General features: G+C 35.6%; 1 long non-coding RNA gene across 1 annotated transcript; it reads right to left on the bottom strand.

Annotated features, from left to right (window-relative positions):
* Window positions 1-218: 218 nt before the first annotated feature.
* Window positions 219-17,105, bottom strand: LOC116418947. The gene is made up of 2 exons (XR_004229159.1): window positions 16,907-17,105; window positions 219-3,581 (listed from the first exon to the last, which is right to left on the bottom strand). It is a non-coding gene; the product is annotated as an uncharacterized LOC116418947 (long non-coding RNA).
* Window positions 17,106-17,608: the final 503 nt, after the last annotated feature.

The following is a 17,608-nucleotide window of genomic DNA, read 5'->3' on the forward strand; positions in this document are numbered from 1 at the left end:
GAAAAATGTGTGTCTACCAGAATGAACTTGATGCATCCCAATAGTTCAAATATTTTAATGAGATTGGTGATATTAATAAATGTTCATTTTTGAAATTATAAAATGAAATGTGTCAGCATTTAGAAAATCTGCATAATCCAGTGGAATAATGTTTTCTAAATGACTAATACATGATGTTACAAAATCATCCGCACTTTGTGTAAGATAAAACCAATGAATTTTAGTGTAATAGAGAACGAAAAGTTTGTTGATGTTACTTTGGATTTCATGCTGCTACTACCCTTTAAGAAATGGTCACTTGTCAAATTTTGGTGTAGTATCAAAGAAAAATATATATGTTTACCTGAAACGGATATAAAAATGTCCTCTTTTTCAACCTAATGTCTGCAAGATGTTGAGTTTTTTCTGTATCCATCAACCAAAACGACATATTGCACTTGATTGAATGCAGAAGTAAAAATATAATTCGTGTTCACTTATATATTTATATTACCATGTAATGATCTATCATTGTTATATGTTAAACAGTTAATAATTTAAAACATGGACTTTTATATTAGAAAGACCAGGATCAAAATCGCTTGACACAACACTTGGCAATTTATTTAATCTCTCTGAGACTCAGTGTTTTCATTTTCACATGAGGAAAATATGAAAAAATCCTTTAGGCTTTTTGTGCATTACTAGACAAGATATGTAATACGCATAACACCATTACAATGTGGCACATTACACTGGTGACATTATTTAAGTATTTCTTCTTTCCAAGATTCTTTAAGTTTTACTCCAGCATAATGTCCAACATTGGAAACAGTGTCTGCACTATGTTGTTTCAGATGTACCTTTATTGTATTATAACATATTACAATATATTTCTTTAACCTTTATAAAGATTATATATCCCATATGTGCTAAGAAGAAGTGAAAAGGACAAAGTAATGTCTAATGTGTGCAACTGATTTAACACAAGACTAAATCTCAAGATATGGGAGAATATAATTTAAAAACTTCACTGATTAAATAGTAAATCAATGATGGAGATATAGGAGTTCATTTATTCATTCATTCACTTTTCAAGATGAATTTATTGAGTACATACTCTGAATCAGAACACTGCTAGTAATCCAAACGTGAGCAATACGATTTTTGTCTATACATAATTTATCGTTGCTCAGTGGAAACACAAATGCAAACAAACCAATACAATATTACAGGTAGCATGCTACATAGGTCTAGAGTGAAGAGAGAGAGTACCAAAGATAAGGTAGTTATTTTGTCTGTTAGTAATGAAGGGCAGTCTGACAAGATTCCCTAGGTAGGAAAGGTGATATTGGGCTGCTTCTGAAAACAGGACGTACTTGCCTAGTGGGTAACGGCAGTGGAGTTTGTCGGGGAGCTTTCCAGGGAGAGAGAACAATATGAGCAAAGTCACAAAAGTGTAAAATAACATGGCATGTGTAAGGAGATGCTGGAAGTTCCACATGATTGGAAGAGGATTGAAAATAGGATGTGGCAAGAAATAAGCTGTGACCAGATCACAGAGAGCCATTCACAGCTGAGTGAGTCACTGAGGGATAAAATAAAGGTTCTTACCTACTTGCTGACAGTTATCCAAAGTCATCTAGGATATATTTCCATGAATTTTAACTAAGATTTCAAAAGTGTCTCTTAGATAAAATCTAAGAAATTCTTTAAAAATGCTTCAAAATAATTGAATATCTGCTTCAAAAGATGCTCAGGTATGGTGGGGGAAATTTCCAAAGACTGGATTTAATGTTTATCTTTGTGACTTTGGGTGCTTTTTCTCACAGTTTCGTGATAAACATCTGCTTGAATCATCTTTGTTCTTATGAAATTTTGCTTATCTACCGGAGAAACACATACTATTGGCCCAATTCCAAAATGCAATTTCTTCCTAAGATTTTGAAAAAAGAACATAAGTTATTAAATGGCCAAGGTACTGAAAGCACTTTAAAAATATCAGTGAAGGGAATGTCTAGGGTTGAGCATTTAGAAATACTTAGAAATTTCATACACAGTAGGACTAATGATTGCTGTAATGATGGGGCCCTTAAATAATTTTTGAAAATTATTTTTGATCATATTTTCCATTGAACAAGAGGCTTAACTTTATAGCAAACAAAATAAAACAACAATAACAGCAGCAGTAAAACAAACTACAGAAAAATAGATAATTCTGTATTATCCTTATACGCGAAAAGGTTTGCCAAAGCCTCAATGAAGTATATTTAAGTTGAACTAAATATGCTTGGAAGGAAATCTCCATTATAGATGCCAAAAGTTAGAAAGAAGAAAAAGGAGTCATGAAAAAGGAAAAAAACAAGTTGACAAGATGTCATTTTACATCTCTTTGAAACTATTCCTTCAGATCTGTTTTACTTTATCAGTGGCATACTGAGGTAAGAACTGGAAACATCAAGGTTTCTTATTGTGGAGAGAAAATCCCTCGAGAATAATGAATACCTAAGCAGAATGGTATCTGAAATAATCGGTTACAGATATGCATACTGGGTCTCATATTCATCCATTCATCCATTTATTTATTCATTCATACATCTGCTTTAGGATATTCATCATGTATTTACTATGTGCCAGTTTCTGACTTGAGCAATTTGATATATCTTATGCTATTTTAAATTTTATTTCTTTAAAAATCTATTAATATTTCATTCATGTATATAAAAATGAAATACCTGGTAATGGAACTAACAAAAGATGTATGTGACCTTTGCAAAGAAAACTGTAAAACATTTTGAAAGACAACTCCAAATAAAAACAATGACACAGCATGGATTACAAATGGATTAAAAGATTCAACATACTGAAGATATCAATTTTCCCCCAACTGGTACTTATACTCAATGTAATTCCACTCAAAACCCAATGGATTTTCTTGTAAGGAATGTCAAGCTGATTCTAAAGATATAAAAGACAAAGGGGTTAAAAATAAGTAAGACTATAGCAAACCATATGCTTTATCACACATATATATATAATAATTAAATAATGAAGTATTCACTCAAGGATAAGCAAAGTGACCTGTGAAACAGAATAAAGAGTCCGGAATCAAATCTACATGTAACTGGAAACTTAATTTATGACACAGCTGATCTTGCTGATAACAGAAGATAGAAAGAAATTCTTAAATAGTGCTGAAATAACTGATCATGCTTGTGAAAATATCAAAACTGAATGTTACCTTACATATATAATATATTATCTAACATATTCGGAGCAACAAGTCACTCCAAAAACTCAGGGCTCAAAACAATAATAAATATCTATTTGACACAGTTTCTGTGGGTCAGAAATTCAGGAACAGCTTCTCTGGCTGTTCTGTCTTGAGTTTCTAATGAGGTTGCAGTTGAGATGTCAGGTGCCACAGTCTTCTGAAGGCTTGACTGAGACTAGAGCATGCACTTCTCAGATGGCTTATCCACATGGCTGTTACCAGCCAGTTCCTCACTGCTTCTTGGCTCAGTTTCAGCTCCTAGCCACATGGACGGCTCCATAGTGCTGCCTGAATGTCCTCATGACACAGAAGTTGGTTTCCCTCATAGCTAGAAATAGAGAGGACAGGTAGAAATTGCAATGCCTTTTATTATCTAGGCTCAGAGATCTAACACCATCATCTTTGCATATCCTGTTTATTACACAGGTCAGCCTTATTCAGTGAGTGGGGATACCACAGACAAGGTACGAATATCAGGGGCAGGGATTATTGGTGCCATTTTGGAAGCTGGTTATCACATAATTAATTATAGGTAGATTAGAGAATTCTATAACACTTTATAAGACAATCTATGAGAAAATCTTTATGATTTCAGAGCAAAGATTTCTCAAAGAAGAAACAAAATACTCAAATTTCAAAGAAAAAGACTATTTAATTCAACCATATTAAGAATAAGTCCATCTGTTTAACAAGAAAACAGCATAAAGTAAGAACCAAATCACAAATATCATATTTGTAGCAAATATGATTTAAAATTATTAATATCAAGACTATAGAAAGAAATGCAGACCAACACTAAAGAGATAAATGATATAAGAGAAAAATGAGCCAGTCGGGCGCGGTGGCTCAAGCCTGTAATCCCAGCACTTTGGGAGGCCGAGACGGGTGGATCACAAGGTCAGGAAATCGAGACCATCCTGGCTAATACGGTGAAACCCCGTCTCTACTAAAAAATACAAAAAATTAGCCAGGCGAGGTGGCGGGCACCTGTAGTCCCAGCTACTCGGGAGGCTGAGGCAGGAGAATGGCATAAACCCGGGAGGCGGAGCTTGCAGTGAGCTGAGATCCGGCCACTGCACTCCAGCCTGGATGACAGAGCGAGACTCCATCTCAAAAAAAAAAAAAAAAAAAAAAAAAAGAGAAAAATGAGCCAAAACGTTAAGTTCCTGACAGAAGAAAGAGGAATGGTCTATAATTAAAAGATGGACAATTTCATTAGTAACCAGGGAAATTCAAAGTAAAGCCAAACTGTGATACCGTTACACACCCATTAGATGTGCAAAACCTAAGAAATGTGAAACAAAGCAAAACCAAAAGAGAAAAAAATTTAAAAAGTAATTAATTTAAAAAAGAATTCTGAGACTATTAAAGTATGATGACATGGAAACATGGAAAACCTTCCACATGGCCAGCATGAGTGTAAACGATCCAATCGTTTTGAATCACAATTTGGCATTATGTACCATAGTTGAGTTTGTGCACACCTAATTATCAAGCAATTTCTCTTCTGGAGAAAATACTACATATGTCTGTAGAAACACTGTGTTAACAAAAACCAGAAAATAACTCAAACAACCAACAAAAGAATGGACAAATTGTAGGATACAATGGAATATCATACAGCTATGGAAGGGTGGGAGTAAGTCTGCAGGAATTTTTTCTTTTTTTAACTTAGAGACATTATAACATACTTAAATGCCCATGAGAAGTAACCCGTAGAGACGGGGAGGATAAAGACTCTAGGAGAGAGTAAAAAAATGAGTAGTGTGAGATTCATGAAAGGCAAATGAAAAAGAATATGGAGACAAAGGAAAGGATTTCTTCATTACACGTGATGAAGGAGGTAAGGATGGATATGCATTTATTCAGTAAATATTTACTATATATCCCCTCCATGCCAGGCCCTGTCGTTGCTACTAAGGATGCAAGTAGATTTGAAAATTGGGGGCCGGGTGCGATGGCTCACGCCTGTAATCCCAGCACTTTGGGAGGCCAAGGCGGGCGGATCACGAGGTCAGCAGATCGAGACCATCCTGGCTAACACAGTGAAACCCCGTCTCTACTAAAAATACAAAAAATTAGCCGGGCGTGGTGGCGGGCGCCTGTAATCCCAGCTACTCAGAAGATCGAGGCAGGAGAATGGCGAGAACCCGGGAGGTGGAGCTTGCAGTGAGCCTAGATCCCTCCACTGCACTCCAGCCTAGGCGACAGAGGAGACTCTGTCTCAAAAAAAAAAAAAAAAAAAAGAAGAAGAAAAAAAAAGAAAGAAAGAAAATTGAGCGATAGGAATATGATGGGATGTCTTATTTAATGGCTCTCATGTTCCTTGTGAAGTAGGTGGTAAAGTCATCTCCTGGGAGTGAGGGGAAAGCTTGGAGCTTTAGGTTTAAGGAGAGCAAAGATTAAAAATTGTGTATAGAGCAGGAGAGCAAGCTGGGGAAGGAAAAGCAGCACGGTTGGGCAGTGTTCAAAGCGTAGCTAAGGTTGGTGAATTTATGGACAGAATTCCCAGTTGTATATAAATACATATATATATGTGTGTGTGTGTATATATATGTGTGTGTATATATATATATATTTTTTTTTTTTCCAGCAGGACACTGGCAAGAGGTTTTTTTGAAATGACAGATGATAGCCGCCAGTGAGTTTGCTGATTAAAATCCTGGAGAGCCATGCGTGGTGGCGCATGCCTGTAGTTCCAGCTATTCTGGAGGCTCCCTTAAGGTTGCAGTGAGCCATGACTGCACTTCAGCCTGGGCGACAGAATGAGATCCTGTCTCTAAAAAGAAAAAAAATCAGAAGGAGAATGTATCATTTGAGTATATCCAGGAATCAAGTAATGTTATTACATATTTATTTGATGAGAAATACAAGTGTTTAAAACCACAAGTACAGAGGAGTTAATGTCCTATTGGAAGGAAGCTGACTGATGAGAGACCGGAGGTGGAAAGGGTCCTGCAGATGTATTTGCTGCCTTTCTCCCCCAGCTGCTTGGAGATGCAAAAACTTCCCCCTGTCCTGTGATGCTGAGATATCTTTTCTTGTGAAACTATGACCAGGTCAGTAATGAACCATCTCCTATTTTCTTTTCTTCCTTCCCTGCTTCACTTTGCTCTTTACCTCATTCTTGCTTCCCCGGGATTTCACTTCCTGATAAAACAGCACTGCAGAAGTTTTGGTTAGGCTCTGTCTTTTAGGGTACTTGGAGGAAAACAAAGTGAATTTCTCTGCTGAATTTGGAGTTCTTAGAAGACAACTCATGGAGGGGAGGACAGGGAAATTACAAAATAGAAGTGGGAAGATAAATAAAGAACCAAAGAGACAGTAGTAGGCCGGGGTCAATCTGCAGTGAGGCAGCAGTGAGAAATACCTGGCAGTGTGTGGGATGACTGAAGGGTTCTTAGTAACTAGGATGTCTATTACTCAATTTAAAATAATCATGCTGCTTCAAGGTAAAGTCCCTCCTATGCCTTTCCTCCCCCTAAATTTGGTAAATTATATTACATATATATATAGGCTTTATTCAATTTTCTATTTTGAGGGAGAACAATAAATGACTGAACTTCACATTTGGGTTAACACGGCATGAAATAGAAAGGATATTTCCAGGTGGAAAGATTATCCATTAGCTAAGCTAGTTCAAAGGGCAAACAAGCCAGAAGAACCAAGATATAAGACCTAGAAAACTTGAGAAGAATGTTTTACTGACATAGGCATGGAATGGGATGATGGGAGAAAATTTAATCAAGTATTAACGGATCTGGAGGTCCCATATGACATATGGGCAGCTTTCCTTACCAGAGGGTACTTCTGTAATTATATTGATTTTTAGCTGTATCTGTTTTTGAATATATATTCATTTATATGCTGAAGTCTTTTTAAAGTATATTTATTTTCTTTAATCAACAAGGATTTATGCAATAATATGTTCATATTATAATGGAATTATTATGGATGCTACTTCCAGATATGAGATTTTGCTGCTAAGACTGTACTGGGACATTGCTATTTGAGACAATTTATTCAGTCCTGTGCACACTTGTATAAGGTATGCCAAAAACTCTTCATGCAAATTTTTACGTTCACAAAGCAATAGATAGGGGAGTCCCTGCAAATGTTTCAGCTCCTGTAGGTACTGTGGCATTTTATATACAGAAAAAAAAAAAAAAGAAAAAAAGAAAAAAAAAAGAACCTTTGTCTACCAAACAGAGTATACCATAAATATTGGAAAAATTATTGTTTGGTAGAAATTTCTACTTTTCAATTTATTTATTAAGTAACCAATAATTTTCAAGAATAAAACCATATAGATTGAATAGAAGGAGAAAAAAATGACAAAATCATTCTAAAGCCTTTCATAATTCATAATTTATGCATATCAATTGAGCTCACAGGTATCTGGCATTTCCTAAATCAAAATGAGAGTGAAGGCTCCCCACTCTTTGTAGCCTGGTATCAAAGTACCTCATATAAAAATAAATTACGAGCAATGTAGCAGAACTATACATATTCCTTTTGCAAATAGTTTATGTGAAATAAATATATTTCATTTTTTATAGTTTGATTGAGAAAGCATGCCTTAGTGATATTGAATGGCCTGAGGTCATGGACTCAAGCAAATTAAATGTCAGTCTAAACTGTTACATGTATTTACAAAATTATGTCATTTAGCAATGTGATTTACTCCTGTTGGTGGGTAGGAACATACCTTTTCATTTTTCGTTAGGAATACGACAGTATTACTCAAGTTTTTAAAAATCCCTTTTGTAAAGTGACTTTTGATAAAATGCAAGTGCTATACCTTCCTTTAGTCATTTAGCAAAAAACACTTCAGTGAAATGGGTAGGAACCTAGATCCTGGAATAAGACATACTTGGATTTGAATTATGAGCACTTACTAGATATGTGATCTTACACTTCTGCATTTGAGTTTCCCCATCTTTTAAATGCAGATACTAAGAATAGCTACTGCAAAGTATTATTGTGACAAGTTAATGTTATAATTATTTTACGTGCCTATTATATTGCCCAGAATATCATATATGTCTATTACTATTATCATTATTTACTTTCAAAGAAAATTAAGTACATTGATCAAAAATCATTATAATTTTAATTTTTTCAAACTGTGTATTCTCCCATGAACTCTGACATGAACTCCCCTACTCTCCTTTTCTACCCCATATCCACTCTTGCCCCCCCAAGAATTATTAGACTGTATATATAAGATACTGAATCACGTTCTGAAAATCAATCTCTTATGATACTAATCGATGACCTTAGGACCCATACACAATTTCCTTGTAATGTTCTGAAAATCAATCTCTTATGATACCTTAGGACCCATACACAATTTCCTTGTTTTTCCAAAGTTTGTTTCTTTAAATACTATATATGGATGAGCTTTTGGCTAATCCTGAAACATGCTGGTTTAGAATGAATAGTCCAAATGCCATTAATCTCTTTGCATACTAACTCTTGAAACTGAAATACGCTCTTCAACACCTAAACATAATATAATGAACAAGCACTGGCTGGTATTTTGTGCCACATGTAATTACAATAATAGACCATCCAATTTAGAAAGAAAAAAGTATGTCCTTCTATTTCTCCAAAGGGGTTAGATTACTGCGTTGAATGTTGCATAACTGACAGAAGTAGCTTAGCCAAATATGAGCTAATTTTCCCCATGTACAAGAAGTCTGGGGGTAAGCAGACTAAAGATGGTGAATTAGAGGTGGTGCATAGAAGGTGCTAAGAGAATTCATCAGACCAGGCTCCTTCTACCTTCCTTCTCTGCCATTCTTAGTGTCTTTAATCCTCTTGGTTATAGGATGGCTGCCCCACCTCCAGATGTCCTTTGTATATCTCATACGGGAGGAAGAGAGCAGGATGAGGGGCAAAGGTGACTTTTATTGTGAAAACAATAACATTCCCAAGCTTCCTACAGGAAGTTTCCTCCTGCATCTTGTAAGTCTAGATTACGTGGGGGAAATTTTACCTTAAAGAGAGTTTACGGAGGAGAATTTTTAACTGGACACATTGCTGTCCTTAAAATTTGTGAAATGAGGAAAAGATGAAATATTAGGCAGATAATCAGCAGTGTCTGCCACATGGGTCAAGACATTTCTGCTTGATTTATAGAGAATGATACTGCAACACCATTATGTTACCAAAGTACACCAGCATCAGCTTAATAGGGAAACATCCTTTACTAATATAAAACGTAATACCAAAAAGATTCAGTTAATAAAAGGAAGTAAAGTTCAAGATTTTTAGTAAGTCTCAACAGAAGACTCAAATAAACTCCGTAGTACTAGATTAGTGTCAGAAATTTCAGTATGAATCCCTATTATCTATTAATATCTACTAATCATCTATTTAACCACTTAATCATCTATATATAAATTGAGAGACAGAGAAATAATTATATATGTGCTTATATACATATATATGTATTATTAGCATACATACATGTGTTTCCTACTTCAGTTTGCTGGAAGAGCCTAGAAGTAATGACATCCTATAACAATGAACACACTAAGCACCCAGATCTTGCTTTCTAAATACCAGTCACCAATAGAAACAATCAATCAGAGCTCCTTGAAGGAATTACTGATTCTAGGGCTGGGGTTGGGTAAATACTAGATGAACCTGGATCATCTTTTAGTGCCAGAAGTGTTCAAAAGCAAGCAAGCAAACAAACAAACAAACAACAAACAACCCCCACTCCCCAAAGAATGAAGGCATATCAAAAGGTCACAGTAACAAACCTGAAAGAAACCACAATGGCCAAAGTTGGAATAATTTGGGCAGTAAAATAAATAATGTGGTATTGAATTATAACCCAAAGTTTAAAATAGCACATGAGTCTGTACTGGTACAAAGAAATCACTGAACAAATAAATAAAGGGGAGACAAGAGACAAATTTTCCTTCCAGAAAATTTCAAATAACATATGCAGATATTCTCTCCTCTCCCTTCCATCTTGAGGAGTGTGGGCTGAACTTAGTGATGCTCTCCTAAAGAACAGTGAAAGGAAAAATAGCAACTTTCTGGTGGAAAAGCACGACCTTAACCAAGTGGTCAAGGTTCTCATCACCAGTGATAAGTTATGTTGATACCATATACACCTGCCTGATATGAAAACCCATAACTCCAGTCTAATCATGAGAAAAAATTCTTAGTGTATAACTTTTATCTTCTTGGTTAAAATTGAATTTGGGAACATTCTACAAAATAAATATTCCTTAAAACTGTGAAGGTCATGAGAAATAGAAAAATATGAGAAACTTTCACAGAGAAGAGAAGACTAAGGAGACATGATGGCTAAATGCAATATGATATTCTGCATGCGAATCTGGGATAGAAGAAGAACATCAGTGGAGAAACTAGTGAAATGTACATAAAATTTGGAGTTTAGTTAATAGGGATGTACCAGTATAAGTTTGTTAGTTTTCCAAAGGTAGCAGAATAATGTAAGGTGTTAACATGAGGAGACACTGATTGAAAGTATATACAAATTATACTTTCTTTGCAACTTTTCTCTAAATCTCAAATTGTTCCAAAATTAAAAGATTAAAAAAAAAAAAAACTTCCACATAGTTAAAACTGGAAGGGATAATAGCCGGTTCATAAAGTTTTACAATAACAGTGTGAACTTATATCTAATGGTCTCCAAAACATCTCAGAGTGGATCAATACAAACTGCTTAAGCTAGGTACAGTTATTATATCAATACTAGTCTGGTTCAAACTCCAGATCCTAAGGAAACAGAAGCCCATGTGTAAAGCGATATTTAATTTGAACTTTTCACCAAATGGTGCTTCGTATGAGATTTCTGGATAATTGTAACCTTTGCAAGGTCAAGTGAAAGCTGCCAGCAGTTGCAGTTAATCTATTGCTTTCTTCAAAATCAGGATATTCACAGTTAGGAACCTATGCCTGCAAAAGAAATTTTGGTCAATTCTATGTCATTTTTCCTCACAAAATCATAGAACTACATTGAGAAATCCCAACTAAAAAAGTGTTTCTACTTAAGAACTACATTTTTAGAGCAACAGTGCTGGCAACCAGCTAACATCACTTGGGAAATCCAAATTTTAATATTGCTTTCCCACTCATTCTTTCAACGACCTTGAAAAACTTATTTAATATGTTCCTTGGCTACTATATGAGGTTGAAGAAATTCTCGATTAAAAAAAAGGAATAATTATATAATCATCAAAAAGCTACTTGAAATGAAAAAGTGTTAACATACATATTGTGGAAGGACATTATACCACTTCGTGGAAGTCATACAGATATTTATTTTCTCTAGTTTTCTATTTATTAAGAGCAAAGTTGAATAGAAGTAACAAAAAAGTCATTCTTGCTGAGAAACAGAACAAATTGAAGTGATGAATGAAGGTTAATCTTCAAAGATATCCCCTACAGAAAACACTCCAAATATTTTTTCTTGTAGAGAGACTTCCTCCAGAAACCCAACATGAACATAAACATCCTAAGTTGCAATTCCATAACAACTGCTCAACTTCAACTTTTAAAAACCTTCAAGAAATGAATCATCTTTTGACTCTGCCAACTTAGAAATTAAGAGAAATCTCTTCAAAATATATCAGCATCCTTTTCTTCAGTCTCTGATCTTGAGTTAACTTTTGGGAGGGTTTTGATGCCCCTGTCATCAAGGAATGCAAGCATGTATAATTCAAAAGAGCCTTGTAATTGTACAGGGACATTCAGGATTAATTGTACATGTTGCCACCTCGCAGAGGTCCACAAGGGGGCACTCTTTTGCTGAACTTTTCTATACATTTTAAGGTTAAAAACAGACTATGATAAAAGGAATTTGGTCTATATATATTTGTCTCTCATGGTTCTTTCAATTGTATCATCCTAGTCAGTTTCTTCCTTTGCTATCTTTCTTCAGGTGATTCTTTTTTATTGTGGTAAAATATACATAATGTAAAATTTACTGTTTTGAAGTGTACAGCTCAGTGGCATTAAGTACATTGACATTCTTTTATAACCGTCATCACCATCCAGCTCCAGAACTTTTTCATTTTCCCAAACTGAAACTCTACACCCATTAAAAAATAACTCCTGATTTTCCCCTCCCGCAACCCCCAGCAACAACCATTCTACTTTCTGTGTCTACGAATTTGACTCTAGGTACTTCATATAAGTGGAATTGTAAAGTTTCAATTAACATAATTTTTCAAAGTTCATCCGTGTTGTTCCAGATGGTTCTCAAATGAACTTTTCTACAATTTTACTAAGTACCCAAAGTTTTAGGAAAAACTAGGCTAAATGAGGCTGATATTATTGGCACTTCCATATTTGTACCTGCTCTTTATTGGTCTTTTCTTCCTCATTTGTCCACATTGCTCAACTTCCTAACTGACTCACCATTGTTTAATGAGTCAAATTCCACCAACCACCTTTTTTACTAAATTCATCACAAAAATTCATGTCTTTCTTACCATGGGCTTCAATTCTCATTTAAATGACTGTTCATCTAACATTTGCAGTTGAACATAGTAGCAACACTATTTATTTAATTATTTAAGACAAGGTCTCCCTCTGTTGCTCAGGCTGGAGTGCAGTGGCACCATCTCAGCTCACTGCAGCCTCCACCTCACAGGCTCAAGTGATGATCCTTTCATCTCAGCCTCCTGAGTAGTTGAGACTACAGACATAAGCCACCACGCCCAGCCTGGCAGCAACTTCTATACAAGGTCACAGCACTGAAAAGCAAAAATAATTGAGTATAAAGTGCTTCCTGATCCAGTACTAATGAAGGTGGGTGGGGGCAGAAGGTGGCACTGCCTGGATTAAGTTTGCTTTAAAGTTCTCTCACCTGATACTATATCCTCTTAGCCAAAAATTGTAAATTTCCTTTTAATTTTTATTTTTGTAGAGATGGGGTCTCTCTATTTCACACAGGCTAGTTTCGAACTCCTGGGCTCAAGGTATCCTCCTGCCTTGGCCTCCCGAAATGCTGGGATTACAGATGTGAGCCACCATGACTGGCCTGTAAATTTCTTCATATGGCCAGAGAAACAAGTATCAACTGGGAATATTTTAACCAGCTTCACATACTTTAAGCACCACATGGTCTTTGTTAATATCATCTTCCTCTTCTACATTGATGATGTTTGAAAACAAAGTGAACAAGAAATTAATCAAACAAAAAGACCTACAGTGTCTTTCAGGGTCCACTGCACTATCAAGAAAATAAAAGAAATATTTTTCGAATAGCAGAGTATTACACTGTAATGAGTTTGGCCTAAGAATACCATAGCCATTTAGAGTAATTGGGGCTACAGGTATGAGCCGCCATGCCCATCCTAGTAGCAACTTTTATAGAAGGTCACAGATAATACCAAAACGCTAGTATCTGCTAGTGTGCGCTGTATGCATGAGAGTTAGAGAAATTATTCCAGAAGAAAGATGAAAGGTCTGAAAGCTCTACTTAAGTGCTCCCATTGCTTGATCCAGACACTTCTGATAGTCTGTTTTTACAGACATGGCAAAATAACACTTGGAAGTCATCTGAGAAAATATTCCTGGTATCACAGAGGTAGGCAAAAGGACAACTTGAGATCTCTTGAATATTTATGTTCATATTGATTGATTCTTTGAGGTTGGAGAAAGAATGAGTCTTCCTCCTCACTAAACAAAGAGAAGACTATTATAGAAGAGAGCATTATACTATTATAGAAGATAAGCGTGGCCAGGCCCAAGAGTCAGACTCAAACTGATTCTTTTTCTTAAAGGATCTAACCGCAGCCACGTTTTTCATTGTTATTTTAAGCGTGGGAGGGAACCCCTGCCTTGTTCGTTTTGAAAATCCTGATGCTTTGATAAAATAGTTTCTAAAATATTTCCTATCTACCTGCCCTGCTCTGTTCTGGCTATAATTACTAGACTAGCCAAAAATAAACTCTCCTATGTGTTACATCTAGTTGATTGTTGATTTCCTAGAGGGGGGAAAAACTGTGTAATTAATCATTGAAGCTTCTCTTTAAAATAATGTTTACGTCGTCGCTCAAGGTTCAAATTAGGCCAGGTTTCTTATACTGCATATATTTTTGTTTTGTTCATTTTCTTCCTCTTTCCTCCCACCGAAACAAACAAATAAACAAACAAAACTAGAATCTGGTTCAAAGGGTCAAATGAGAGTTTTTGGTAGAAATACAAACTCTTATTTCTTAATTCCACATTAAATGTGGTTACTGTTTTGAGCTGGTCAAATTCGTTCAACACTTAGAATAGTCATCCAAGAACCAGGGGAAGAGAATTTTAAAGAAAGCAAATAGTCAGTGATTTAGATATAGTTTTAAAGTTTTAAAGCTTATTTGACTTTACAGTTCCATTGAATGTAGGACGCTCCATTCTTTTGAAGACATAGGACAACTATTTTTGTTTCTGGACCAGACAAATTTGGATTTCCTAGACCACTGAATAATAATAATAATAATAATTGCTAACATAACTTGCACAAGGTGCAGTAACATGAATATCATGTGGATTGTCTTATGTAGCTTTCCAAATGATCCTGTAAGGTAGCATTGTGGAAACTGAAACCCATATAAGTTAACCTGGTGGTAGCTTGTAATTGAGAATTAGAATGTAAACCAAAGTGGTTATGCTTAATGCCCTGTGCTCTTAAAACAGTATCATGCTGCCTCCTTGGAGGAATCTTTAATTTAAGCAGGAAGATTTTTCCTTATTCCATCTTTGCAACTAGGTTACTGTTTTTATGACTTTAGGCAAATCAATGGAACTGAACAAGGAAGGCAAGGAAGGTCTTGATTCAATGATTTCTCAAGTCCTTTTTCCTTTTTTTTTTTTTTTTTTTCTTTTTTTGTCAAGGGAGTGTCCTCTAGCTGAGTGAAGTCATTTTTCCTTGAATGACTGACAGAACGGCTTTGGCTCACCTGTAATTCACAGTTTAGCTGATCCAGTGTACTGTAAAGTCTGTTTCACTCCACCAGCCAAAAAGGAGCAGGCGGCCGTGGCTTTCTTACGTTCTGGGGGAAGCTATTTTTCAGTGATAAATCTGGCTAACTTTGGATAGCTGCAACAACAACATCTATCCCTTGGCGTATGGCGTGTTTAGATGCTAATCACTGCCTCATCTGTGAGCACTTCAGTTTTTGTTTTTCACACAAGCTGGGTGAATATAAAAATAGAGGTAAATAAAAAGAAATAACTGAATCAGCAACCTGGAATTTTCTCTCCTCTGGTTAAAGACTGTTGTTAACTGAAAATGCTCCACTGGTTGTTTGGGGGTTTAAGACAGAAGTGGGATGGAGATGTTTGATAATGTGGTTGCTATGCAACCACTTTACAATTATGTAAGCTCCTACCATACGAGGTGATACAGAAAGGGTGGTAGAGTATGCTGACGCAGTGAGCACGCAGAAGACTTTTTCCATGTGACAGAGCCAGAGTCTGAGATCTGGAGTTGCAGAATTAGGTAAGAAGTAAATGTCACAAATTACAAAGGCCTTTATTTATAGCAAGAATATGGAGTTTCTATTAGAGTTGGATGAGCAAAAGCTCACCAGAAACAGCCTTAGTGTCAAGGAAGGAAGACACACACACCTGTCCTTTGAATCAGGACTTAACTCTAACCAAAATTCAGGAAAGATTTTTTAAAAAAGGAAACTAAGAGTATGGTATACTTTATTATTATTTAATTAGCCTGGCCTAGTTGAATCTTTTTCAGTAATGTTGTAAGGTAGGTGGTACTATTCTCTTTAGATAAATGCAAAAATGTAGGCTTAAGTGACACTCAGTAATTTGCTCAACATCATATTATAGTTGGGAGTAAATCTGGGCTATGAACACAAAACTTTTAGTTCAAGTCCAGTATTGTTCTCATTACATTATGCTTCACAGATGATCATGTACACTTAGTGTTTCTTTCCTATTATAAGTTCTATCTTTTATAAAATCCACTGATTCTGTTGAAAATCTTATTTTTATTCATTTTTGCTAGATATCAAGGATTTATCTCTGACCCTTCCTGGTGGGTTTACCGAATTTCAGAAAAGGCTACCTAATTGATTTTATTGCATATGTTGTAATTTATTGCATATGTCATTTACTCAAATATGCAATTTATTGCATATATCATTTTAACATTAACTTAAAGGGAGAAAATCTGCATAGTCTAAGAAACAAGACAATTGCAAGTTATTTTAAGTGGTCTTTACAATTTAGCCAGTCAAAATCTCCGAATCATGGATCGAATGCCAAGACGACAGCCTCACTGAGGAAGTATCTTGGTGCATCTGTTTATAGCTCGACCAAACGGCAAGTGGACATTTCTTTTAGAAGGGGTGGTATTATGCGCTCAGGATTTAGAAAAGATTAGTTAACATCATAAAGCTAGAGTTAGATCAGCATGATGCTATGTAGATCATTGTGTTCCCTAATCTTGAGTCACAATAAAGATTAGGTTTATGTGTTCGGATGGATGATGGTTTATCACGTTGTGTAATGTCTGTGGTTTTCACATATCCCATATCCGCTCATTCTCATGATGATCAATGAAGTAAATAGGGCATATTTATTCACTTCATTTTACAGAAAATTGAAGTAATTAAAGGAAAGGAACCTTAGAGATATTAAGTGACTTACCTGAGGTCCCATCTGAGCAAGAGGGCAAGCCAAGCATCAGCTTTATGCTCTAAATAAAGTTCCAGTCTTTTTTCTTGTCCCTTTGCTGTTAGAATCACTGGTGGCTTTACCGCTAACCTTCCTTCTCCTCACTCCTTATCTTCAACTTACTTCTTGCAGGTATTCTTTTTTTCTTTTGTCATGGGGAACCAGGGCCACTGAAACTAAATTTGTAATTATGTGAAATTAGATTAGGTTGGTTAGATTTTAAAACTGAACTAAATGCAAATAAACATGGGCTTCTGTGTCAATTTTGAACACTTGAATGTGGCTTTCAGAAAAATCTTGGATGAGAATTCTAATGTAGAACTCAAAGGAACTACAATGTAATTATTTCATAATTGTCCAATTGAATTCAACAAACCACATACTGAGTGCTAATTTATGCATAAATCACAGTATTAGATACTGTGGGAGATAAAATAAATAAATAATATATTGTCTCTGCTCCTTGGTGGCTTATTAATTATGGGAAATAGAAGCACATTCTCTACTTTCTATTCTTTGTTCCCTCCCTTGTTTCATTAAGGATTCAAGAAACTCACCATAATAAACTTTAGTAAAACAAGGTCCCAGGTGCTCTGGCCTTCTCAGGTTTTACCTCCCCCTCTTCTTTTAAATAACCAAATACAATATTTGTATTTAGCTTAGAATCACCAAGCT

The sequence above is a fragment of the Piliocolobus tephrosceles genome, chromosome 10 (genome assembly GCF_002776525.5).
Source record: "Piliocolobus tephrosceles isolate RC106 chromosome 10, ASM277652v3, whole genome shotgun sequence".
Lineage (NCBI taxonomy): Eukaryota > Metazoa > Chordata > Mammalia > Primates > Cercopithecidae > Piliocolobus > Piliocolobus tephrosceles.